We start from the raw sequence: 23,769 nt of genomic DNA, 5'->3' as shown, positions 1-23,769 counted from the left end.
AAAACAGAAATCAATAAAATATGTTTTTTTAAAATAAATAAATAAATAAATAAATTAAACATAATCTTACCATACAACCATGCTTTGAGGTTAGGATTGAGGTTCAGTTTTTTTTGCACGTAGCTATCCAATTATTCCAGAATTATTTGTTGATTAGCCTGTCTTTTCCACCTTGAATCATCTTGGCATCTTTGTGAAAATTAATTTACCTTATGGATATAGATCAATTTCTGAACTCTATTCAGTCTATTGAGCTACATAAGTATCGCTTATGGCAGTGCCACTTGATTAATCTGGATTAATGTATCTTTATAGTAAGTTTTGAAATCAGGTAAATACTTAACTTTGATATTTCCCAAAATTGTTTTGTCTATTCTTGGTCCTTTGAATTTCCATATAAATTTTAGAAGAAGCTTGTCAATTTCTAAAACAAAAATTGCCTGCTCAGATTTTGATTAAAAATTATCCCCAAATTGATCTACTGAATGTGTAGATGAATTTGGGGATAATTGATATCTTATCAACACTGAGCCTTAACATCCATGAACATGGTATATCTCTCCTTTTATTTAGGTTTTCTTTAATTTCTGCCTGTAATGTTTTGTAGTTTTTAACAAACTGGTGTTACACATATTTGTTAAATTCATCTCTTAAGTGTTCAATGTGTTTTTTTGGAGCCAAAGTAAATAGTATTTTTAAATTTTTTTCAATTTCCAATTGTCTATAGCTAGTGTATAAAAATATAATTAATGTTTAATATTGATCTTATGTCCTGTGACCTTGATAAACTCAATTGTTAGTTTTATGAAAAAAAAAAAAAAAGAATGCAGAATGTCACCAGTCTGTGAATTATCTATCACAAAAGGTACCATAAAGAGAAATCTGATACAACTGTGGTGTAATATCATAGGTGACGGATTGTAAAGTGAGCACTTAGGGCTAAAATTATATATATCTACACTAATAAAAGAGAAACATGCAAATTGGTGTCACTCTGCTACCCTTCCCATTGGCTAATCAGGGCGATATGCAAATTAACTGCCAGCCAAATGGCAGCTGGCAGCCAGGCAGCTTGAAGTGAACATGAGGCTTGCTGGCTTCAGTGACGGAGGACTCCAACATTCCCTGCCTGCCGCTGCCAGCTGTTGGGGACCAGATGTAAGCTGGCAAGGTCCTTGCACCTGTAGGGACTAGCAAGACTGGGACCCTTACCCACACAGTTTTCCCAGACTTGTTTGGATGGCGGTTATCAGTAGAATAAGAGCAACATTTGTAGAATGAGAACAGCCTTTCATAGCTTACCAAGAAGTCTGTAACTATTTACTGAGATATGCTGTACTGAGAACTTGTCCTTCTGCTGTGTCCTTCCCTTAGAGATTAAGAGGAACAAAGAATACATTCCTCTTGACAGACCTCCTATTCAGGGTGTTATGTATAAATAGTATTGTGTGGCTAATAAAGTTGCTTCAGTTCATCAAGAGAACTGGGGTCCTCCCGATCCCGCTTTCCTGTCTTTCTTTCTTTTCTCAATTCCCACCTCCCTGCCTCAGCCCGGCTCAACCCTGTCAGGCTGGCCCTGACAGATCTGGCGCCCGAGCTAAGGGACTGAGGAACTGGGAAAAAGACGGTGAGGAACTCCATCGGGCTTGGAGAGACGACGGTGAGGAACTCCTCCGGATAAAGAGTGCACTCGTTAAGGTAAGGGAGGAGAAATTTTTTGATAGTCGGGAGTAAAGCATGGGGCAATTAGAATCTAGAGAAAATGCTCTTTATGGGCAAATGTTAAAGTCTATGCTTAATAGTAGAGGAACTAAGGTTAATGACAAGCAAGTAGAAAATTTTTTAAAATTCATTCAGGAGGTCTGCATTTCCTTATCGAATTTAATACGGGATTGTTTAGATCCCAGGCATGACCATAATCAACCGTCTCTTAAGCCAGAAAAAAAGGAGAAACAGCGTGATAGCACAAAACAGGGGTCTAAAAAAGACAGTATATTAAAAAGAAATAATGTAACTTTTAAAGGCAATTTAACTCCTCAAGATGAGGGGGATTTTGAGGAAGCTGCTGCTCTTTGTCATGATAATAATACAGGTATTGTTCAGGCAAAAGAGGAGGAAAAATGTTTTTCTGCTGGAACTGAAGAGGGCAGTGATATAGAGGATGTGTTGGAATGCTTTTTAGAAAAATTAAAGCTTTTTGGCAAGAAAAAGAGAAGCCGCGGGGGCCGTTCCCGCGGCTCTCCGCTGCCTTGTGCAGCACCAGTTCCACTCTCCCCTCTCCAGATGGCTTTGCAGGAGGCACGAAAGTGTGGTGAGGAATTGGGCATTCACGCCTTCCCTGTTATGGAACAGGTGAACCCTCACACGGGACAGCGTGAGCGTGCTTATGACCCGCTTCCTTTTAAAACCTTAAAAGAGTTAAAAACAGCCTGTGCTCAGTATGGGCCCACTTCCCCTTATACTTTAACCATCTTGGAAACTATGGCCTCAGAGGCTCTCCCACCTAATGACTGGAGAGCTATTGCCAAGGCTTGTTTATCAGGAGGGGATTATCTCTTGTGGAAATCAGAATATGATGAAAAGGCTAAGGAGCAAGCTTCTCGTAATCGAGCTGCCCAGATTAATATTTCTTATGAAATGCTGGTAGGTGAAGGAGTCTATGCTGATACCCATAATCAAATTCAATACCCCCAGGAAGCTTATGGACAGATTAATGGAGCTGGGATTAGAGCCTGGAAAAAGCTGCCCACCTCTGGTCAGAAAACAGAGGAGCTCTCAAAAATTATTCAAGGGCCAGATGAAAAGTATCAGGATTTTGTCTCTCGGCTATTACAGGCTGTTGGCCGAGTAGTGGTGGATGGAGAGGCTGGCATGTTAATAGTTAAACAGTTGGCATATGAAAACGCCAACACTGCCTGCCAAGCTGCACTGCGGCCCTATCAAAGACAGGGGACTCTCTCAGATTATATCCGAATTTGTGCAGATATTGGTCCCTCATATATACAAGGAGTTGCCATTGCAGCTGCATTAAAGGGAACCACCATTGAAGGAATTCTTCAGGAACAATTTAGCACAGGGAAAAGTCCAGCATACAAGTGTTACACTTGTGGAGGAACAGGACACATAGCAAAACAGTGTCCTTCTAATAAAGGGATTAATAAAGGAAATGGCAGAGGTCCCGAACAACCTGGACTGTGCCCTAAATGTAAAAAAGGAAAACATTGGGCAAATGAGTGTAAATCTAAGACAGATATCCAGGGAAATTCTTTGCCTCAACACCAGTCGGGAAACTACCAAAAGGGGCCAGCCCAGCCATGGCAAATAACAGGGGCATTGTCTGTTTACCCTCCTGTCTCTATGCTGTCTCAAGGCCAGCAGGCTGCACAGCACCCAGCCTGCCACAGAAAACAAAATAGATACAAGAGCTATTCCGAGCAACCCCCGGAAGTACCGGGCTGGACCTTGGATCCATAGAGATGAGACATTCTATCTGCCCTGGGTGCTGCCATTGCTTATTAAAATAAACAAAATATCATTAGATTTAAAACCTCCCACATAGAGAAGAAATGATGATTTCCTTGCATTTCTGATACAGCTACAGCAAATGCCACCGGATCTGAAATTTAAAAATATGTCTGGGATTTCTGTACACGTGTAAAGAGAAAACTAGCTTGGAACTAAGGCGCCCATTGTCCGATTTTGGACATTTAGATAGAGTTCTAAGCTGAAATCTCTTTACAAATGTACAAAATAAAACCCAAGACTGATTATTTCCTAAGAAAAATGGAAAATTTAACCCAAAGGAAAAAAGATGCTGGCTAGATTCTAGCAGCAGGATTGGCATTTCCATAATAAAGAACAGTTTTTAAATACTAATAAAGGGTGTTAAAAGGTTAACTTCAAGGCCAAAAAGGAAATTCAGTAAAATTGTCTCTGTTACAAAAATTTGTTAAAGAATATGCCTTAAAATAATAAATTGGATTTAAATCTCAAGAATTATTAAAAATATATTAATTATAAAAATCTAAGTAGCCCAGGTAAAAGACAGCTACACCCTTTAATTAAGGCTGGCTTCCCAAAGCAATTTCTAATAGAGGAAGGGCTAGCCTCCCTTCCCCCAACAGAGCAGGTAGGCCAAAAATTTCCTGCCAGTGACAACTTTTAAAAAAGAGGCTTGCTTCTCAGTTTCCCATCCTTAGTAGAAAAAATGTAACTAATTTGCATTTTAATGGTTACCTGTTTTCAGTCAATGGCACCCTGAAGCTTTGAGAGTTTACTAACTTAAATTAGATATTCTGAAATAACAAAATACTAAAATATTAATCTAAATTTCCCTCAAGAAAAATCTAAAGGACAGAATTAAATCCATTGATTATGTCATGTATTTTTAAAGTTTATTCTTAAAAATGTTACTGATTGAGAAATGCTAAATATTTAATTTGACAGCTAAGAGTTTAAAGTTCTGGTTAAATAAACTAGGAGAAATCATATAATTATAATAAAATTTCAACTTTTGTCTAATTGAAAAAAGAGGATAAATTTTATAATCCCAACCAAAATTTTTAAATACAAAGATCAGTGTTAATTTAATTGATATCTTTTAATAATTATAAAAGGTATATAATCTTTAAATTATATATACACATATGTATTTAATAGTCTTTTAAGTTAGATTTCAAAACTATAATCAAGGAATGACTTTAGGACATTTCATGGGCCCTGAAATGTTTTCAAAAGTTTATTCTCTCTTCTTAAAGGATTTTTTAATAAAGGCAATTTAATATACTTGAAATCACATAGAAAGTTTTATCAAATAAATATTAATAAATATATATTTTAAGTTTTTGCCTCTAAGAAAGGGCAAAACAAGTTATCTTATTTAATATTTCTTAAAATACAGCAGTAGAATTTTAAGATATAATTTAAAATAACAAAAGCTCATTAATAATTTTTAATATTTTACAACAGCATATTATACATTTATTCCAAACAAGCTTACAAACTAATTGTTTGGCAGCAATTTAATAAGAACATGAAAGGATTTTATCCCTTCCACTGTGTGGAAGGCCCCCTGGGAAGGCACTGAAGCATTCTATATTGACCTCTCTTGACCTTTTTGCCAAGGGGGTCCCTCTTCCAATTACCCAGAGCTGTTACCTAAGCTCTCTGTTCATACTGAGGTTGAAGCCTCATGGTGGCTGGTACCATGGATCTGTCTCTTGCCCAATGGCGTAAGCTGGGCCCTCTATATAGAAGAAATCTGGGTTCCCCATGATCAATGCCGGGGCCCCGCCAGCAGGCGAGGGGATCCAAAGGCAATTACTGGGCATGGAGGCCACAGGGGCATACACTACCAAGGAGACAGAACTGAACCTCGCATCACCCTGCTTGGCCCCAGAGGATGGCTGGTTAGTCAATGACGGGTAAGACCCCTCAGGGAGGGGCGACCTAAGACAGGCACAGTCGCAGGGGGCCTCAGGGGAGAACTTGGGGGTCAACAGAGGTGGGGCAGAGATCCTCACCCCCCCCCAACTATGCAGGGGCTTGAAAACTCGCCCCTTCTGAGGGAGGTCTCCTGCCCCCGTGGCTGCTGCGCTTCCCATGCCCAGCTCAGATCGGGACCCAGATAACAGAAAGAGACTTAGTCCAGCCGAAATCGGTACCCAGATAACAGAGACTTGGCTAACAGCAAATACCCTATATCTAAATCCAGCTTAACACCAGGAATGCTCAGGGCCTTCTCAAGGATACAAAATAATCCTTTCCATTAATGTTTACAGTATAAACTAATATTGTTACTTAGAGTATTAAATCTAACAGTAATATAGTAGTCAAGTTTTCAGATTAATTAAAATTATTCAAAAAGTATTAACTATAATTATCATTTCATAGTAAAATTGCTTAACATACTATAAACCTAAAGCAGTCATATTTTTGTACAAAAAATTAAAATTTAAAGTTATCTAGACTTCATTATATAATTTCCAAAAGCCTCCTAATAATTAAATTTTTTAAAAAAAGGGGGGATAGTGGAATAATAACCTGTTAAGTAAATGCCTTAATTGCTTTAATATTTTTACTTGAAAATTAATTTTTTCTTTTGTAATGCTAACAGCAAGACACACATGAAAAACATACGTGGTGTCAAAATAAGCCAATGGAAATTCATTTGAGCAAAAATAATTATTAACCTTTGGTCGAGAATACATTTGTATATTTTCAGAAAACAACTCCAAGACCATGTGGATTCCTGCAACAGAAGAGAATTATCAGGAATGCTCCAGCCATGAAGACAAGAGAAAAAACAATCCAGAGATAGAGAATGAAGTGGAACAAGAACTCACTCCACCATTCAAGAGGCTACGAGTTGGTCCACTAGCGCCCATGCCACCACCGCTGCCACAGAGATCACAGATGACTCGGAGGACATCTCCATCAACTTGGGAACAGTTGAAGAAGCTGACAACAAAGGCCGAGGCCATGGTCGTTCGCCAAGGAGCACAACGAACTGCTAAGACTTTGTTTCTAGCCATGCTGTCAATTTTGGCTGTTCAGGTCTGTGATGCTCAGACTCCATACTGGGCATACATTCCAGATCCGCCCTTTCTCAGGGCCGTTACTTGGGATGACCCCAGCGTTCCTGTTTTTGTTAATGATACAGATATCATGGGCCAATCAAGTGCAGATTTTCTTACTCCTCAATGGGTAGGAGATTATAGATATGAGGGAAGGTCAACCAGGGTCCCCATATGTTTTACAGCCATTAAATATTGGAATAACTGTCTTACTGTAGAACCTTCACCAAGGTATACCCATGGCATTAGCAGAGGTGGAGATCCTGAAGAGTATGAGGGGTGGATCCGACGAGAATGGTTCCTTACTATATATGGCCTGCCTGACATCACCCATACTGTCTCTCAGGGTGTCCCGCCCAAATTGCCTCCATGTGTGTATAATGAATACAGACTATTTCTGAAGTATCCACCTTGGCGGCGTTGCCGTCATGAGTTGGCTGTGGTACATACTCCCATTAACAATTCCTTTCAGTTACTTGACTGGTCCTATCCCAACCCGCTATCTAGCAGAAGTAGTTTTAAGGCTAGAGAGACCCCTGGAGGCTGGGTAGAAGAGATCCTCACCACCAAGCGGGGAGGAGTACAGTTAGAAATGTTTAAGCTTATGGCCGCTTTAGGTAGCATTTCTCTGCATCATAATAACCTTACAGTGATCACAGGTCTTACTGCTTGTGTACCTCCTCCTTACCTTCTCCTTATTGGAATTGTAGATATTGTACTTAAGGGCAACTTGTATACAATTTCTTGTACTCATTGCAACTTGTCTAACTGTTTGTCTAGATACAACTTTGGTTATGCGGTGGTTGTATTACATCAGCCTTCCTTTGTCATGCTCCCAGTTAATATTACTGGACCTTGGTACAGGGATACAGGTTCCCAGGTATTAAGGGAACTGAATGAATTGCTAAGCCGCCCTAAGAGGTTCATCGGAATGCTTATTGCTGGCCTCGTGGCTCTAGTCTCCCTCATTGCTACTGCCACTACTGCGGCCATAGCTTTAACCCAAGAAATACACACAGCTCATTTTGTGGATGGCTTGGCGAAGAACGTTTCGGATGCCTTAGGAGCTCAAGAGCTCATAGATAAGAAAATAGAACAAAGGCTCAATGCACTAGAAGAAGCTGTGCTCCTTATAGGAAATCAAATGCACAGCTTGAAAGTGCGTTCTACCCTTCGGTGTCATGCTGAGTTTGATTGGATTTGTGTCACCCCTAAGATATATAATGGTACTATGTGGCATTGGGATCGAGTTCGCAACCACCTGTTAGGAGTTTGGGATCAGACTAACTTTACTTTAGATATCAGTAGATTACATGGAGAGATTCAAGCTATTAATGATGCAGGTTCTGCTCTATTGCCTCCTAGCGAAGTAGCACAGAATATTTTTAATGAAATTCAAAGCCTTATGTCCTTTCATGGATTACAGTCTTTTATTTGGTCTCTATTAACTGTTGTTATCCTTGCTCTCATTATTCTCTGTTTACTTCCAGTCTGCTTCCGAACCATCGGATCTAGCATCCGATCCCTACAAATAGAACTACATAAACTTCGCCTAAAAAACAAAGAAGGGGGATCTGTTGGGGACCAGATGTAAGCTGGCAAGGTCCTTGCACCTGTAGGGACTAGCAAGACTGGGACCCTTACCCACACAGTTTTCCCAGACTTGTTTGGATGGCGGTTATCAGTAGAATAAGAGCAACATTTGTAGAATGAGAACAGCCTTTCATAGCTTACCAAGAAGTCTGTAACTATTTACTGAGATATGCTGTACTGAGAACTTGTCCTTCTGCTGTGTCCTTCCCTTAGAGATTAAGAGGAACAAAGAATACATTCCTCTTGACAGACCTCCTATTCAGGGTGTTATGTATAAATAGTATTGTGTGGCTAATAAAGTTGCTTCAGTTCATCAAGAGAACTGGGGTCCTCCCGATCCCGCTTTCCTGTCTTTCTTTCTTTTCTCAATTCCCACCTCCCTGCCTCAGCCCGGCTCAACCCTGTCAGGCTGGCCCTGACAGCCAGCCTCTGAGCTTGCAGTTTGAAACATTGTTACAAATATAGAAGCTAAACAAAACCCTAGAAACCTGCTTTCAGCCAGCCAGGATCTCAGAGCTGGACCTGAAACAGTATTTCGATTATAGAACCCAAACAAACCAGATACCTGCTTTCAGCAGCTGAGGCCTAAGAGCTGGAGCCAAGCCTCAGAGCTAAAGCTGGCCCAGAATTAAAAAAAGAAAAAGAAAAAAAGGAGCAGTTGGGAGCTTCAGTCACCCGCCAGCCTGAAAACAGCCCTCAGCCCCTCACCCAGGCTGGCCAGGCACCCCAGTGGGGACCCCCACCCTGAAGGGTGTGTGACCAGCTGCAAACAGCCATCATCCCCTCATCCAGGCTGTCCAGGCACCCCAGTGGGGACCCCTACTCTGATCCAGGACACCCTTCAGGACAACCAGCGGGACCCCACCGTGCACCAGGCCTCTATCCTATATAGTAAAAGGGTAATATGCCTCCCAGCACCGGATTCAGCGTGACAGGGGGCAGCACCCAAACCCCCTGATCACCCTGCGGCTCTGTGTGTGACAGGGGGCGGGGCCACAACCTCCCTATCCGCCCTGCTCTGTGTGTGACAGGGTGCGGCGCCCCAACCCCTCCACCCCATGGGCCCTGCTCTGTGTGTGACGGGGTAGAGCCATAACCTCCCCATCGGCCCTGCCCTGAGTGTGACAGTGGCAGCACCCCAACCCCCTGATCAGCCCTGCTCTGTGGGTGACAGGGGGCGGTGCCCCAACTCCCCTATCAGCCCTACTCTGTGTGTGTGACAGGGGGGAGCTCCCCAACCCCCTGTTGGCCCTGCTCTGTGCATGACATGGGGGAGCTCCCCAACCCCCTGATTGACCCTGCTCTGTGTGTGACAGGGTACTGAGCCCCAACCCTCCTGATGTGCCCTGCTCTGTGCGTGACAGGGGGCAGCACCCCAACCCCCTGATCGGCCCTGCTATGTGCGTGACAGGGGGTGGTGCCGCAACCTCCCCATCGACCCTGCCTTGAGTGTGACGGGGGTGGTGCCCCAAGCCCCCAATCAGCCCTACCCTGAGCGTGACTAGGGGTGGCATCGCAACCTTCCGATCTGCCCTGCTCTGTGCATGACAGGGGGCGGCGCCCCAACTCCCCAATCAGCCCTGCTCTGAGCCCGACCAGGGGCTGCACCTAGGGATTGGGCCTGCCCTCTGCCACCTGGGAGCAGGCCTAAGCCAGCAGGTCATTATCTCCCGAGGGGTCCCAGACTGTGAGAGGGCACAGGCCAGGCTGAGAGACAGCCCCCCTCCCCCCCGAGTGCACAAATTTTTGTGCACCGGGCCTCCCGACCAGTCACTATGACATGCACTGACCACCAGGGGCCAGATGCTCAATGCAGGAGCTGCTGTGACGTGCACTGACCATTTACAGAGAAACAGCACCACGGACATGGTGCCCACAAAGCAACACTTGGCTTCCCCCAAGTGGGACACAGGCCCTGCCACCACCCTGGAGTGACACCCCACCAAATCACAGCCAACACTGTCAAGACCTCATGGCACAAAATGTGGCTCACAGCCCAGCCTAACCCAGAAATGGTGGCTGTGGATACCAGGTAATGACGCCACGTAGCAATGCCCGGCCTCCTCTCCCTAGCAACTAGCCTCCTTGCAGTTTCTTCAGCCCAGGAATACACTAGCTTTATAGCCAGGTGCAAACATTTTACACTTTAACCAAATGGCTGTGAAGTGTTTTCCCATTCCTCATCTCATTTGATCCTCACAGAAGTCCTGGAGTAGGTAGATAGGAGACTTGGTGGAATCCTATTTTCTTTTCATTAGCCGGAAAACGAAGATTTAGAAAGCTTAGAAACTTGACCCGACTGAAATGAAGTAAGAAATGGTGGACCTTGAAAATGACTTCAGGTTTTCTCACTGCGCAGAATATAGTCAAACACTGCTGCAGTTAAATATTTTACCCTTTGTTCTCCCTGTGTGATCTACAATAATAATGTGCTTCATGTTGATATTTACTGCTGTGTTGTTGACAATTACCTGAAAGAAAAGTTGGGGTGCTTCACTGGGCTGGAAAAAATTTAGCTAAATCAGAAAGCAGGTCTAATTAACCAAGTTTATTCTATACATATAAAAGGCTAACTTGACTCACGCATTCACGATACATATAAAGCTCTCACTTGCACCAACCGCATGCCTGTGTTTCCATCTGTCATTGTCGATCGTGAATTTGGTTGACACTTCTATTATAGAGAAAGGGCAAATAGTGGTATTAAAATATTTCTTCTAATTAATTTCCTTTCAATGTGCACGAATTCAGGTACTGAGCCACTAGTGTATTATAAAATTACCCTTGAAAATCCCTAAGGAGTGTACCATATTGTAGACACAGTCTCTCAGTTCAGTCTAACACATCTAGATTTCCCTCCAAAGGTGGAACAGATGATTATGGCTTTTATTAAGATCAGAGACCTAGCTTCTGTTTAGAGACTATGTGGTAACAACAATATATTGTACCAATCAATATTAGAATCACACTCAGCACAATGAAAAGTTCACATCATGAGCAGTACATGGAAACTAAGATAACCAAGGGAACAGCAGGTTCTTTTCTATAATTTCCTGTGTGCACCAAGGCAAACACTCCGTGGTTGGAGTAGAGAGCAAAATTATTTAGGTATAATTGTATTTATTTAAATTGAACATACATTTGCTAGGATTCCACTCTATGGAGAAGAAAACAACACAATGGGAAAGAAGATACATCAAAGTGGTGACTTTAACCCTATAAGTAAAGACCCAGTGTCCCTCAGTCTGAATCTGTTTGAATGTTTAGACTCACCAGAAAATACATTTGGCAAAAAGTCCAAAAGGTACCAGTTTTCCTTAGATTCTCAGAATTACCCTAAAGGTGGAGGAAGGAGAAACCACCTCCAAGTAGGCACTAACCCAGAAGAGTCTGAGAAAATACCTAAGAAAAGCCACAGTCTGTTTCCCACTGGCTACACAGATAGGTGAGGCCATAGGAAAGCCAGAAATGACAGTGAAAACAGACACAAACCGTGTTCTAAAAAGCTGAGAAGTTAGAGGAGAACTTCCCTGTTCCAGAGTTAAGAGCATGCAATTCATCCAAAGGATGCTGCAATAAGGAGATGTGTGTGAGCATAGCTAATTTTCAACACTTTGGCTGACAAAGCATTAGAAACCCAACATGGACACTGACAGTTAGTCTTCTACATAAGCCCTTTGGCCACCTATGACCACCCCACCTATCCAAGCATCAGGACAGGACAGCCCAATGTAGGGGCAGGTGTCAATGTCTGCATTTGAGAGGAGCTATAGAGGGATCTGGTTGTACAGTATTTTCACTCTATATCCTCTAATTGCCATCAGCCTAAGATGTGATTCCCAAACTAGCCCTTGTCTTTTCCCTTGGGTTAGAGAAGAAAAGGCAGAGCAACAATGGGACAGTAATGATGAGAGGTTGGGGGTGGGGGATGAAGAAGTCAGGTCTGAGAAGATTAACAGAGATAGCTGCTGCCGAAAGAGGGCCTGAACTGGGAATAGCACAACTCGTTCATCTATTCATTCAACAAATACTGATTGAGTGTCTCATGTGTGCACAGTGCTTTGTATGGCATTTCTCTCATTTTTTACTTCTTAAAGTGGGATTGTTTCCAGTGCAATTTTTATTCAGTCTCACTGCTTCATTTGAGTGAGTAGGTATCTGCTTTTCCATATGCTGGGTCACACTTACCTTCATGCAGTCAGAGGCTCCTCGCCCTGCAGGCAATGAAAAGAAGAGAATTCAGGCACAGCTCTAGACTAGGAGAATTGCCTCAGATATGGTTAGCTTCCAAAACCAAAGCAGAAACTGGGTTCACACAAGTGTTCAGTGATTAAATGGCGCTTCATTTTCACTGCAGATCCCTGAAGGGACATTTTTAGAACAGAAATTTGAGAACACTTGGATTATTCACTAGAGTTTAAAAAGGAAGCCAGTGAAAGTAATTTATTGTATTACAAGAGATTTTCAAGTTCAGAGATCGAGGACATAGTCTATAAGATTTCAATAAGTTCGCATAAAGCAAGAGTTGTATGTGCTGAGGCTGCCTGAGGACCCATTTCATCTTCAGATGGAAGAAAGATGCCTGCAGTTCGGTTTCCACTTCTCAAAAAGACTTTATTCTGCCTGGAGTTAAGCAGTTGAGGAAAAGCATGTTCCAAAGCCACAAAAGTTATATTTTCCTTGAGCTAGCATAAATGTGCCCACCTGTGACAATGCGAATTGGAAAGTTAGAAAACAAGATCATAAGCAAGGAAATCCCAACCACTATTTTCTGAAAGCTGTCCTCAAGACCCAAACTAGGGTCTTTGCTCTCCTTGATACTGTTTATTAATCTATCTTTCTTTTCTGCCAAAAACTGTATCTGTTAAAAAGGAAACAAATAACACTGAGAGGCTAATGTCTTACTATACCTATACCTGCCTGAGGCAAAGCTGAGCGTAGATAGTGAAAAGATACTATAAGCAAGGGAAAGAAGAAAGCATAAGGTGAAGCCTCTCTCACCTCAGTTAATGTTTTGTTCCAAAGGCATCCCATTTCAAGCAGTCTGGTTATTTGTATCATTAAATGAAGCAATAAGCCACACTAAAACCATAAAGCATAGTACAAAATAAGTTATATTATTATAACTTAAGTCTGATAAGGAAGAAAAACTTTTAATGATAAGAACACAGAAACACAGAACTGCAGATTACCTAACTCTAACCTGTAGTTTGTCATCTGATTATAGAAGCTCTTAAATTGAATGTGACAACTGTTAATGACAGGGAAGAATAATAAAAATACACAAGGACTTTGCACTCTTCACATCACAAGTGTCTTTAAGATCTTGTTCCAATTTAAAGAAACAAGCTGAAAATCAGAGGTGATTCGTTATGAGTATGGTTTTAATAAGAGAGATCATATGAATAATCAGTTGGCCCATTTTCAAAGACAATGTCTTGACCCTACATTAAAAGATTGGCTAATGGAATGTACATTGATATGTCTTATTTTAAAAGATGTGTCTGCGCTGTAACTGGTTTGGCTCAGTGGATAGAGCATCGGCCTGTGGACTGAGGGGTCCCGGGTTCAATTCCGGTCAGGGGCATGTACCTTGGGTTGCGGGCACGGCCCTGGTGGGGTGTGTGCAGGAGGCAGCTGATCGATGTTTCTAGCTCTCTATCCCTCTCCCTTCCTCTCTGTAAAAAATCAATAAAATATATTTTAAAAAAATAAAATAAAATAAAAGATGTGTCTGTATCATTTTCTTTGATTCCTCACTTTAACCAACTTTTTATGATTAACCAACAACTATTGGTTCTGATCACATGATATAAGAAGGCTACTGCTAAAAACAAATCAACGGATTTATTAAAACATATTGTGGTTCAAATTGAGTGTACAGATCTTAAAAATGAAAGGAAATGCTTCCCTTCAATTTACTACAAAGGAGAGAAATCATTTAAATTTTTTTAGAAGTTAATTTGCTAAATAATCAGTTCCCTGATGACTAATTCAATGAATGACCAATTCCCTGAGCAATCATCTGACAAATACTTTAGACAGGGCAATTTGTCATAGTCATTGCCCCTGGCCCTATGCAGGGGCAGAAGCAGAAGCAACAGGGACAGAGACAAAAGTAATTAAGACAAAAATTAGTGTTTAAAAAAAAAACTTGATAATTCTACAGAGTGTTGAACATTCTAGATGTTCTAAGGGTCTGGAATGTAAAATACAGGCACAGTTGATATTAAACAGCAGTTGACCAATACATTTCCAGGAGAAGAAATGCAATGGCACAAAGGCAAAATAAATATATTTTTAAAAGTCAATTTTTCAGCAAATTCATCATTTGGACAAATGATTACTAGAGAATTAGCTTTTGGTAAGTTGGTCATTCACCAAATAATTTTGGCAATTTCATGTTGGGTGAAGCAGCCAGCTTCCAAGGTGAAAGAGCAGAGCATTCTGGCTTAAAGAAAGGCATCAACTCCAAAGTCAGTTCCATGGGGTAAGGGTCCGGGTCTCTTTGGTTTACTGCTGCATCTGTAGCACTTATCTCATGGCCCAACACATACCAAATATTCAAAAAATATTTGTTTCATGAGTAAATGTTGAGGATTAATAATGGACAGTGATATTCTATACACATTCAGAACCCAGATAAGGGGTGTTAAGTTATGAATTCTGCACCTGATCCCATCTGTGAGAAGGAATTCATTGAAGACTTCTGAGCAAAGTAACATCAATGAAGTAGGCAGAGGAACATTAATCTGCTTGCAATCAGTAGGACATGTTGAAAGAGGAGAAACTACAATCTAAATGTCTCTTGATAGGTGAATGGATAAACAAAATGTGGCATATACATACAATGGAATGTTATTGAGCCTTAAAACTGAAGGAAATTTTGACACATGTTACAACATGTATGAACCTTGAAGACAAAATAAGCCAGGCACAAAAGGTCAAATATGTAATTCCACTTATGTGAGGTACCTAGAGTAGTCAAATTCAAAGAAAGAGTAAAATGATGGTTGACAGGGGTTGGCAAAGAGGGTAAGGAGAGCTATTGTTTAATGGATATAGTTTAAGTTTGGGAAGATTAGAAAGTTCTGAAGATGGGCAGTGGTGATGGTGCACAACAATGTGAATGTACTTAATGCCATTGAGTTGTACACTTTTAACCGAAATTTACCAAATTTTTTATCAAAATGTTAAGTGTTATGTATATTGTACTACAATTTTTTAAAAATATCTAAAAGTCAAAGAGAGTAACTAGATTGGGAAATTGCATTTTCCATATGGTTGGAGCAAAGCATTTGAAGTATACAAGATCTGAGTTAGAGTGGTGATCAAATTGCATATCATTGAGGAGACATAGCAACCCCTATACAAAGTTTGGATTTGGTACTGATGTTTTAGTAATTCTAACTGAAATGTATTCATACTCATTCATTGGGGGAGGGGGGAGGTGGGGGAATACTGGTCATAAGATGATCTAGGAAGGTGTTTCATCCATGTGTGGTCTAACCCAGGATCTCAGGTAGGAATGGAAAGGAAGAAAAAACATTAAGACTAAAAGTATCTCAAAGGAAGTATAAATGATTTGTTGATATATTGGATGAATGAAGGGGTTAAGAAAAGGAAAACATCAGTGTTTAGCCTGGAGGTAGAAAAATAATGGTGCCATCAAGAGAACAGGCATGGTCAGAAGAAGAAAGTGGTTTACAGGTTAAAAATGATGATTTCCCCTTTTGGCATGTTAAGTTGGAGATGACAAAAGATAAATCAAATGGGCAAGTCCAGTAGCAGCTGAAGATGTTAGTGATGAATAAAAGGTAGGCAGCTCAATCTACCAAAGGGAGGCTGAGGACATGAGCCTCACCATGTGGCAGCTGGTGAATTAATAGCCTTCAAATAAAAAGAATCAGTATGAGTGTAATAAACAAACTGTCATCATTGAAAAAGATTTATTACTACCACAAAAACAAATTATTGAAAAGGTTATGAAATAAAGAATAATACAACTCTGGCCAGGTGGCTGAGTTGGTTGAAGCATCATCCCTTACACCAAAAGGTTTTGGGTTCAATTCCCATCAGAGCACAAACCTAGGTTACAGGTTTGATCCTGTCGGGAGGCAACCAATCAATGCTTCTCTCTCACATTGATGTTTCTCTCCCCACTCCCACTCCCACCTTTCCTCTCTCTCTCAGATCACTAAAACATACCTTCGGTGAAGATTTAAAAAAAAAAGAATAATATGGCCTGACCAGAGTTCGATTCCTGGTCAAGGGCAGGTACCTCGGTTGCAGACTCAAGCCCTGGCCCCAGTCCAGGTGCATGCGGGAGGCAACCAATCAATGTGTCTCTCTTACATCGGTTTCTCTCTCTGTCTCTTCCCCTCTTTCCTCCCCTCCACTCTCTAAAAAAATCAATAGAAAAAATATCCTTGGGTGAGGATTAAAAAAAAAAAAGTATACACATCCTTTGGTCTAAAATTAAGCACATTCTATTGAGATGGATTATAATGTTCTTCATGTAGTATCTAATCTAATAATAGACAAACAGGGTAATTGACCATACCTTCACTATGCCTCCCATTGGCTAATCAGCGAGATATGCAAATTAACCATCAACAAAGATGGAAGTTAATTTGCATACACGGCTTCAGCCAGAGCAGCGAAGGCTGAAGGAGGCTCCGGCCGGAGCGAAGGCCTGGGTCCCGGGTGCTGGAGGAAAACCGGTGCCGGCAGCCAGGGGAAGGGAAGGCCTATTGCACGAATCTTTTCGTGCAACAGGCCTCTAGTCTTATGTAATAAAAGCCTAATATGCTAAGTGTCCAGTCGTCCAGTTAGCTGTTCAACCAATCAAAGTGTAATATGCTAATGAGCTAATGACATGGTAAGGCTTCTCAACCACTTGCTATGACCACCAGGGGGTAGACAGTCAACTGGTCGACCAGTCGCCACGACGTGCACTGATCACCAGGAAGCAGACGCTCCAACCCGTAGGTTAGCTTGCTGCTGGAGTCTGGCTGATTGGGACTGAGTGAGACAGGCCAGACACACCCTGGAGCCCTCCTGTGGCCCCTCCCTGGCTGGCCAACCTTCTGCGTCCCTCCCCAGCCTTGATTGTGCACCGGTGGGGTCCCTCGGCCTGGCCTGCACCCTCTCACAATCTGGGACCCCTTGGGGGATGTCGGAGAGCCAGTTTCAGCCCAACAGCAGAACAACCCATTGCTATGATGCACACTGACCACCAGGGGGCAGATGCTCAATGAAGAAGCTGCCCCCTGAAGGTCAGTGAGCTCCCACAGGGGGAACGCCACTCAGCCAGAAGCCAGGCTCACGGCTGACAAGTGCAGGTGAGGTGGCAGGAACCTCTCCCGCCTCCATGGCAGTCAGACATCCCCACCAAGGGCTCCTGGACTGCAAGAGGGTGCAGGCTGGGCTCAGGGACTGCCCTCCCTCCTCAAGTGCACAAATTTCGTGCACCGGGCCTCTAGTACTTAAATAATTTTTGAATCAAATTTCCTTGGATGAACTAATGTCATCAAAAGAGAAAACTTCAGGATCTATGCTATCAACATTTCAATCCAGTTTTCTGAATAATTCTAACTGAGATTTCTTAATCTAACATCAGCATACATTCTAACAACATAATGTATGAAGTATTGCCAATATCCTATCCTTTGGTAATATTATCATTCATTTAGTCATTCAACACACATGTACTGAGAACTCACTAAAGATATTGACACAGAATTAGAGTGGCAGGGATGCAAAGAGGAATGCCACATACTCTATGTCTTAGAAGAGGTCACAGTCTAAAGGGTAAATTAAAGTAGATGAAGCATTGATCCTGACCTAATACACTAATATACTCTTATCCTGGCCCTTGGTGTAAGTCTTCTAGGAAAAATGCCCACTTCTAGTGTTTACCATAGTTTTTTTAAAAAAGCTAGTATAGTATCAATTGACTACAGCAAATTATTACAATCAATTGTTACATCTTGGTTAATCAATACATAAGTAATTATTATAATGATTACTTTAGATGTTTGGAAAAAGATAAGTGATAGAAGTTAGACAGAAAGGAAATAATGCCCCTGGCCAGTTGCTCAATGGTTAGAGCATCAGCCTGTGGACCAGAGGGTCTCAGGTTGGATTCCTGGTCAAGGGCACATACCTCAGTTTCAGGTTCAATCCTGGCCCTGGTCTAGGTGCATGCAGGAGACAACCAGTGGAAGTGTCTACCTCACATAGATGTTTCTCTTTCTCTCTCTCTCTCTCTCTCCCTCCCTCCCACTCTCTCTCTCTCTAAAAATCAATGGAAAAAATACCCTCGGGTGAGGATTAAAAAAAAGAAAGAAAAAGAAAAGGAAAGAATGAGACATCAAGTTACAAAATAATTTAAAAGCTCCTTTCTACTTAAATATGTAAAAAGTCTTCTTTGATTAACCCAGATTCAACAATACTGCACAGCCCCTCCAGCTGGAACTTTTGCAGCTTTTGCTATCTAGCATTCCAATCTGACATGTTAAAAAGGACTGACTCATCCTGTTAACTAATTATTTCATAAATGTATTCTTTCCTCTCCAAATATCATACCGGCTCCTTAAGGGTAGAAATTATGTCTTACTTTTCTTTTGAGACTCCTATGAGCTTAGAGTGGGTCTTAGTAAATATTTGTATAACCTAATTAAAATGAATTAATTATGTGTCCTGAAGTCCTGTGTCAGTTACATTATATTGTAGAACATTTCCATATTCATAATTAAATATGTCATCCTTGATTAGTATCAAATGATGTCTTCACTTTTTGTTGTTTTTAATATCTAAAATGCTACTTCTCTTTCTCACAGCTAGTTCCTACATCTTTGGAATTTACAATATTTTCATATTTCCATAATGACACCTGCTGGTAGGAGAAGAATGGATGAACTGCAGGGATTTTATGCTTCTAGCTATAGGCAGTCATAGTGCAGTTGAAACAACTAATGTTTCTGAATAAAGAGTAAATCTCAATGACTCCAATTATTCAAGTGCTAAAAATTTGACAAAATAAGTTCTATTTCATTACTATTTTCTAACTACAATTAAAAGTTATCACTATAATCTCCGTCCAAAGCAACTGATATAGGATAATCATTATTAGGGTCTTGAAATATTATCAGTTTACTTATGTTAAATACTGGAGGCCTGGTGCATGGATTCGTCCAGGGCATGTTCGGCCCATCTCACCCAATCCCGATCAGCAGGACCCCAGCAGCAAGCTAACCTACTAGTTGGAGCATCTGCTCCCTGGTGGTCAGTGCATGTCATAGAGTCGAATGAATGGTCAGACACTTAGCATATTAGGCTTTTATTATATAGGATTTTACTCCATTTGAGAGGCATTTAAAATATGACTATTTAAGAAATTATCATTCTTTTAAACTCTTTCGGTTCTTTTATAAAATAATGGATCAAGGTTTCAGTGGCCCAGAAGACAATAAGAGACATGGACATTGTGTTCATCTGCTCTACACTGTAAGCTTCGAGAGAGACATGAGTATGCTGGCTCACACTCAGCACATTCCCTGGCACAAAGTGGGTATCATGAATATTTTTAAACAAACGTGCATGCTCGTGTGTGTGTGTGTGTGTGTGTGTGTGTGTGTGTGTGTGTGTTTAGTGGCCAAATAGACTAGATTTTGTCCATACACCAAAATGTTAACTAGGTTAGGTATACTCACTTTGGCAATAACTGAGTGAGCTTATTTATGTGACTTAGTAATTTTGAAAGCAGAAAAATTAACCAAGATAGCCTCAAATACAATATGGGTAAGCTGTATGCACCCAGGTTTCTTAAGCAATTCAGAGGTAAATATATAACTCATTATGACATGTATTACACAGACTCTTTCTTACTTAACTAATAACTCCTCTTCATTAGAAATCAGTTACGTGTGCCAGGGACAAGAAATAGGTGGTCTCAGAAAAAGTTTTCTTTCTAACTGCCTGTGGGTGAGAGTCCTCACTGATCTCATTTAGCTGACAGTCTACTTGGAATTGTTTTCTCTTTACAAGTGTACTATCTTCTCAGACCTTACTGGACTTACTTCAGTTTTATTTCTTTCACACAAAGAAGGAAAAGCTTATAGGATAATTTTTCTATTTCAAAAACATTCTCCTCCTTCCAAAACAACTATACAGGGAACATAATTATCATGCCTATTAATCAAAAATTGCAGTTTTCTTTTAAAAAAAGAAAAAGAAAACCCTTGGGGAACTTTAATGTTTGTTTTTTTATACCCTTACTGTATGTAGAGTATAAAGCAAATAAATATTATAAACACCTACTAGGTACCAGCCCTCAAAGGCACAGAAAAAAATATATTTTTGGATTTTGCTCTCAAAGAAAATAATTCATTGTCCAGTATTACAGGCAGTAAGTAGCCTCATCTGCTGAGAACTAACACACCCTGAGAACAAGTCAGTTCCTAACTTTGTCAGTTCCCACCCCCATCTCTGTGTGCATGTGGCTGAAGCAAACATATCAGGAAGATTGTGCTGTTCCAGGGTACTATGGCTCATTATGACACCCCATGAATAGTAAAGCATAGTTCTCAGATTCCTACATGTCATGTGTATTCAGCACCTGGCTTGGGACTTTGCTCTTCAATATTTTTTTATGGATAGATGAAGCTTTGTAGAAAAACTACAGGAATTCAGAATAATTTAATCCTTGCGCCATCTATATGTGTATATATATACCTAAGCGACCATTCCACCATTCCACCATTCAACCGGTAGCTGTGACACACACTGACCACCAAGGGGCAGATGCTCAACACACAGGAATGGAAACATGAAACAGACTGATGAATCTCAGATGGAAGCGGGGAGGGAGGGAGGAAAATATGCATATTAGAGGCCTGGTGCACATATTTGTGCACTGGTGGCATCCCTCAGCCTGGCTTGTGGGGATTGGGCCGAATCCGTGCACCAGGCCTCTGACATCCCCCAAGGGATCCCAGATTGTGAGAGAGTGCAGGCCAGGCCAAGGGACCCCACCAGTGCAAAAATTCATGCACCAGGCCTCTAGTATCAAATAAATGTGAGTATGTATATGTGAGTGTGAGTGTGAGTGTGAGTGTGAGTGTGGTGGTAAACACACTAAATTGAAACTTCTGGCCCAATACACTATCTAGCTAGCTGATGAAAGCACTTCATTCTTTGCTTTAAACTCAGAGAAAATATCATTATGATTCATTTTGTCTATGGCTTTTTAAAAACAAGAATCAAGGGGAAACCCCAACTCTTTTCTTCATACCCTTATATCAAAATTCCTAACCTGGGTCCATGATCTAAGGTAAACCTGAGAACAATTTGAGAAAGGTGAAAGAAAATAGGGAGATAATATTTATTGAGTGCTTATCACACGCTGAGCATTATGCTAAGTATTCCTTTAACACAACAATCCTGGTTGGTTATCATCCAAACTTTACAGCTGAGGAAACTGAAGTTCAGAGAGGCTAAGAAATTTGCTGAAGCCATAGGTCACAGGTGGCAGAATCAAGGGTTCTCCTTCCATAATAGCATGCTGCTTCCCCTCTACATATGTACTCCCAGGTGCTACAGAACATGTCCACAGGAGAGTGAAGGTATGGAAGAGGACAGATCTGTGTTTATGGGATCTAAAGTTTATACAAATTTTAGGTCTGTCAATTAAATTCAAAATGATTACAAAAATGAATATTTATGGAGAATAAGTAAAGAAATTACACATATTAAAAACATTTTTAAAGATGAGAAGTATCACAAATATTTTCTCTTTTTTTATTGTTTAAAGTATTATATATGTCTCCTTTTTCCCCAGTTGGCCTCTCCCCTGCCACTCCCACCTGCCAGGACAAGCCCCATTGCCCTAGGGTCTGTGTACATTGGTTATGCTAATATGCAAGCATACAAGTCCTTTGGTTGATCTCTTACCACCCCCCCATCCACCATCACCTGCTTTCCCTCTGAAGTTGGATGGTCTGTTCAGTGTTTCTTTGTCTCTGGAACTATTTTTGTTCAACAGTTTATGTTGAACAAACATAATAAAACAAACCCCACCTTAACACACCCTGAGAACAAGTCAGTTCCTAACTTTGTCAGTTCCCACCCCCATCTCTGTGTGCATGTGGCTGAAGCAAACATATCAGGAAGATTGTGCTGAGATCATGTGATATTTATCTTTCTCTGACTGGCTAATTTCATTTAGCATAATGCTCTCCAGTCCATGCAGGCTCTTGCAAATGGTAAGAATTCCTTCTTTTTTACAGCAGCATAGTATTCCATTGTGTAGATGTGCCAGTTTTTTCATCCACTCATCTGCTGATGGGCACTTAGGCTGTTTCCAAATCTTACCTATTGTAAATTGTGCTGCTATGAATATAGGGGTGCATATATCCTTTCTGATTAGTGTTTCTGCTTTCTTGGGATATATTCCTAGAAGTGGGATTACTGGGTCAAATGGGAGTTCCATTTTTACCTTTTTGAGGAAACTCCATACTGTTCTCCACAGTGGCTGCAGCAGTCTGCATTGCCACCAGCAGTGCACGAGGGTACCTCTTTCTCCACATCTTTGCCAGCACTTGTCATTTGTTGATTTGTTGATGATAGCCACTCCAACAGGTGTGAGATGGTACCATATTGTCTTTTATATTTGCATCTCTCAGATGATTAGTGACTTTGAGCATGTTTTCCTATGTCTCTTGGCTTTCTGTATGTCCTCTTTTGAAAAGTGTCGATTTAGGTCTTTTGCCCATTTTTTTTTATTAGTTAAGGTATTACAAATGTGTCCTCATCCCCTCCCCATTAACCCCCAAACTCCTCCCTTCCCCCACACACTTATGCTCCCATCCCCCTGTTGTCTATGTCCATTGGTTTGGCTTATATGCATGTATACAAGTCCTTCAGTTGATCTCTTCCCCTTACTCCCTCCCTCTCCTACTTTCCTTCTGGGGATTGATAGTCTGATTGCTGTTTCTCAGTCTTTGGATCTGTCCCTTTTCATCAGTCTATGTTGTTCTCTATAATCCACAAATGAGTGAGATCATGTGGTATTTATCTTTCTCTGACTGGCTTATCACTTAGCATAATGCTCTCCAGTTCCATCCATGCTGTTGCAAAAGGCAAGAGTTCCTTCTTTTTTACCGCAGCATAGTATTCCATTGTGTAGATGTACCACAGTTTTCTAATCCACTCATCTGCTGATGGGCACTTAGGCTGTTTCCAAATCTTAGCTATGGTGAATTGTGCTGCTATGAACATAGGGGTGCGTATATCCTTTCTGATTGGTGTTTCTGGTTTCCTGGGATATATTCCTAGTAGTGGGATCACTGGGTCAAATGGGAGTTCCATTTTTAGTTTTTTGAGGAAGCTCCATACTGTTCTCCACAGTGGCTGCACCAGTCTGCATTCCCACCAGCAGTGCAAAGGGTTCCTTTTTCTCCACATCCTCTCCAACACTTGTTTGTTGATTTGTTGATGATAGCCATTCTGACAGGTGTGAGATGATAACGCATTGTTGTTTTGATTTGCATCTCTCGTATAATTAGTGAGTTTGAGCATGTTTTCATATGTCTTTCGG

The 23,769-nt window shown here is 41.1% G+C and overlaps 1 long non-coding RNA gene across 1 annotated transcript in view; it reads right to left on the bottom strand.

The window, feature by feature from the left end:
* Positions 1-23,769, bottom strand: part of LOC139005081 (uncharacterized) — a 185,924-nt gene that overhangs the window by 91,866 nt on the left and 70,289 nt on the right. The gene's annotated exons all lie outside the window — the stretch shown is intronic.

This window comes from Myotis yumanensis, unplaced genomic scaffold (genome assembly GCF_028538775.1).
Source record: "Myotis yumanensis isolate MYYU_CA2020_CCGP unplaced genomic scaffold, mMyoYum1.0.hap1 SCAF_3, whole genome shotgun sequence".
Lineage (NCBI taxonomy): Eukaryota > Metazoa > Chordata > Mammalia > Chiroptera > Vespertilionidae > Myotis > Myotis yumanensis.
The sequence above is the reverse complement of the archived record's forward strand: the minus strand, read 5'-3'. Positions and strand labels throughout refer to the sequence as shown.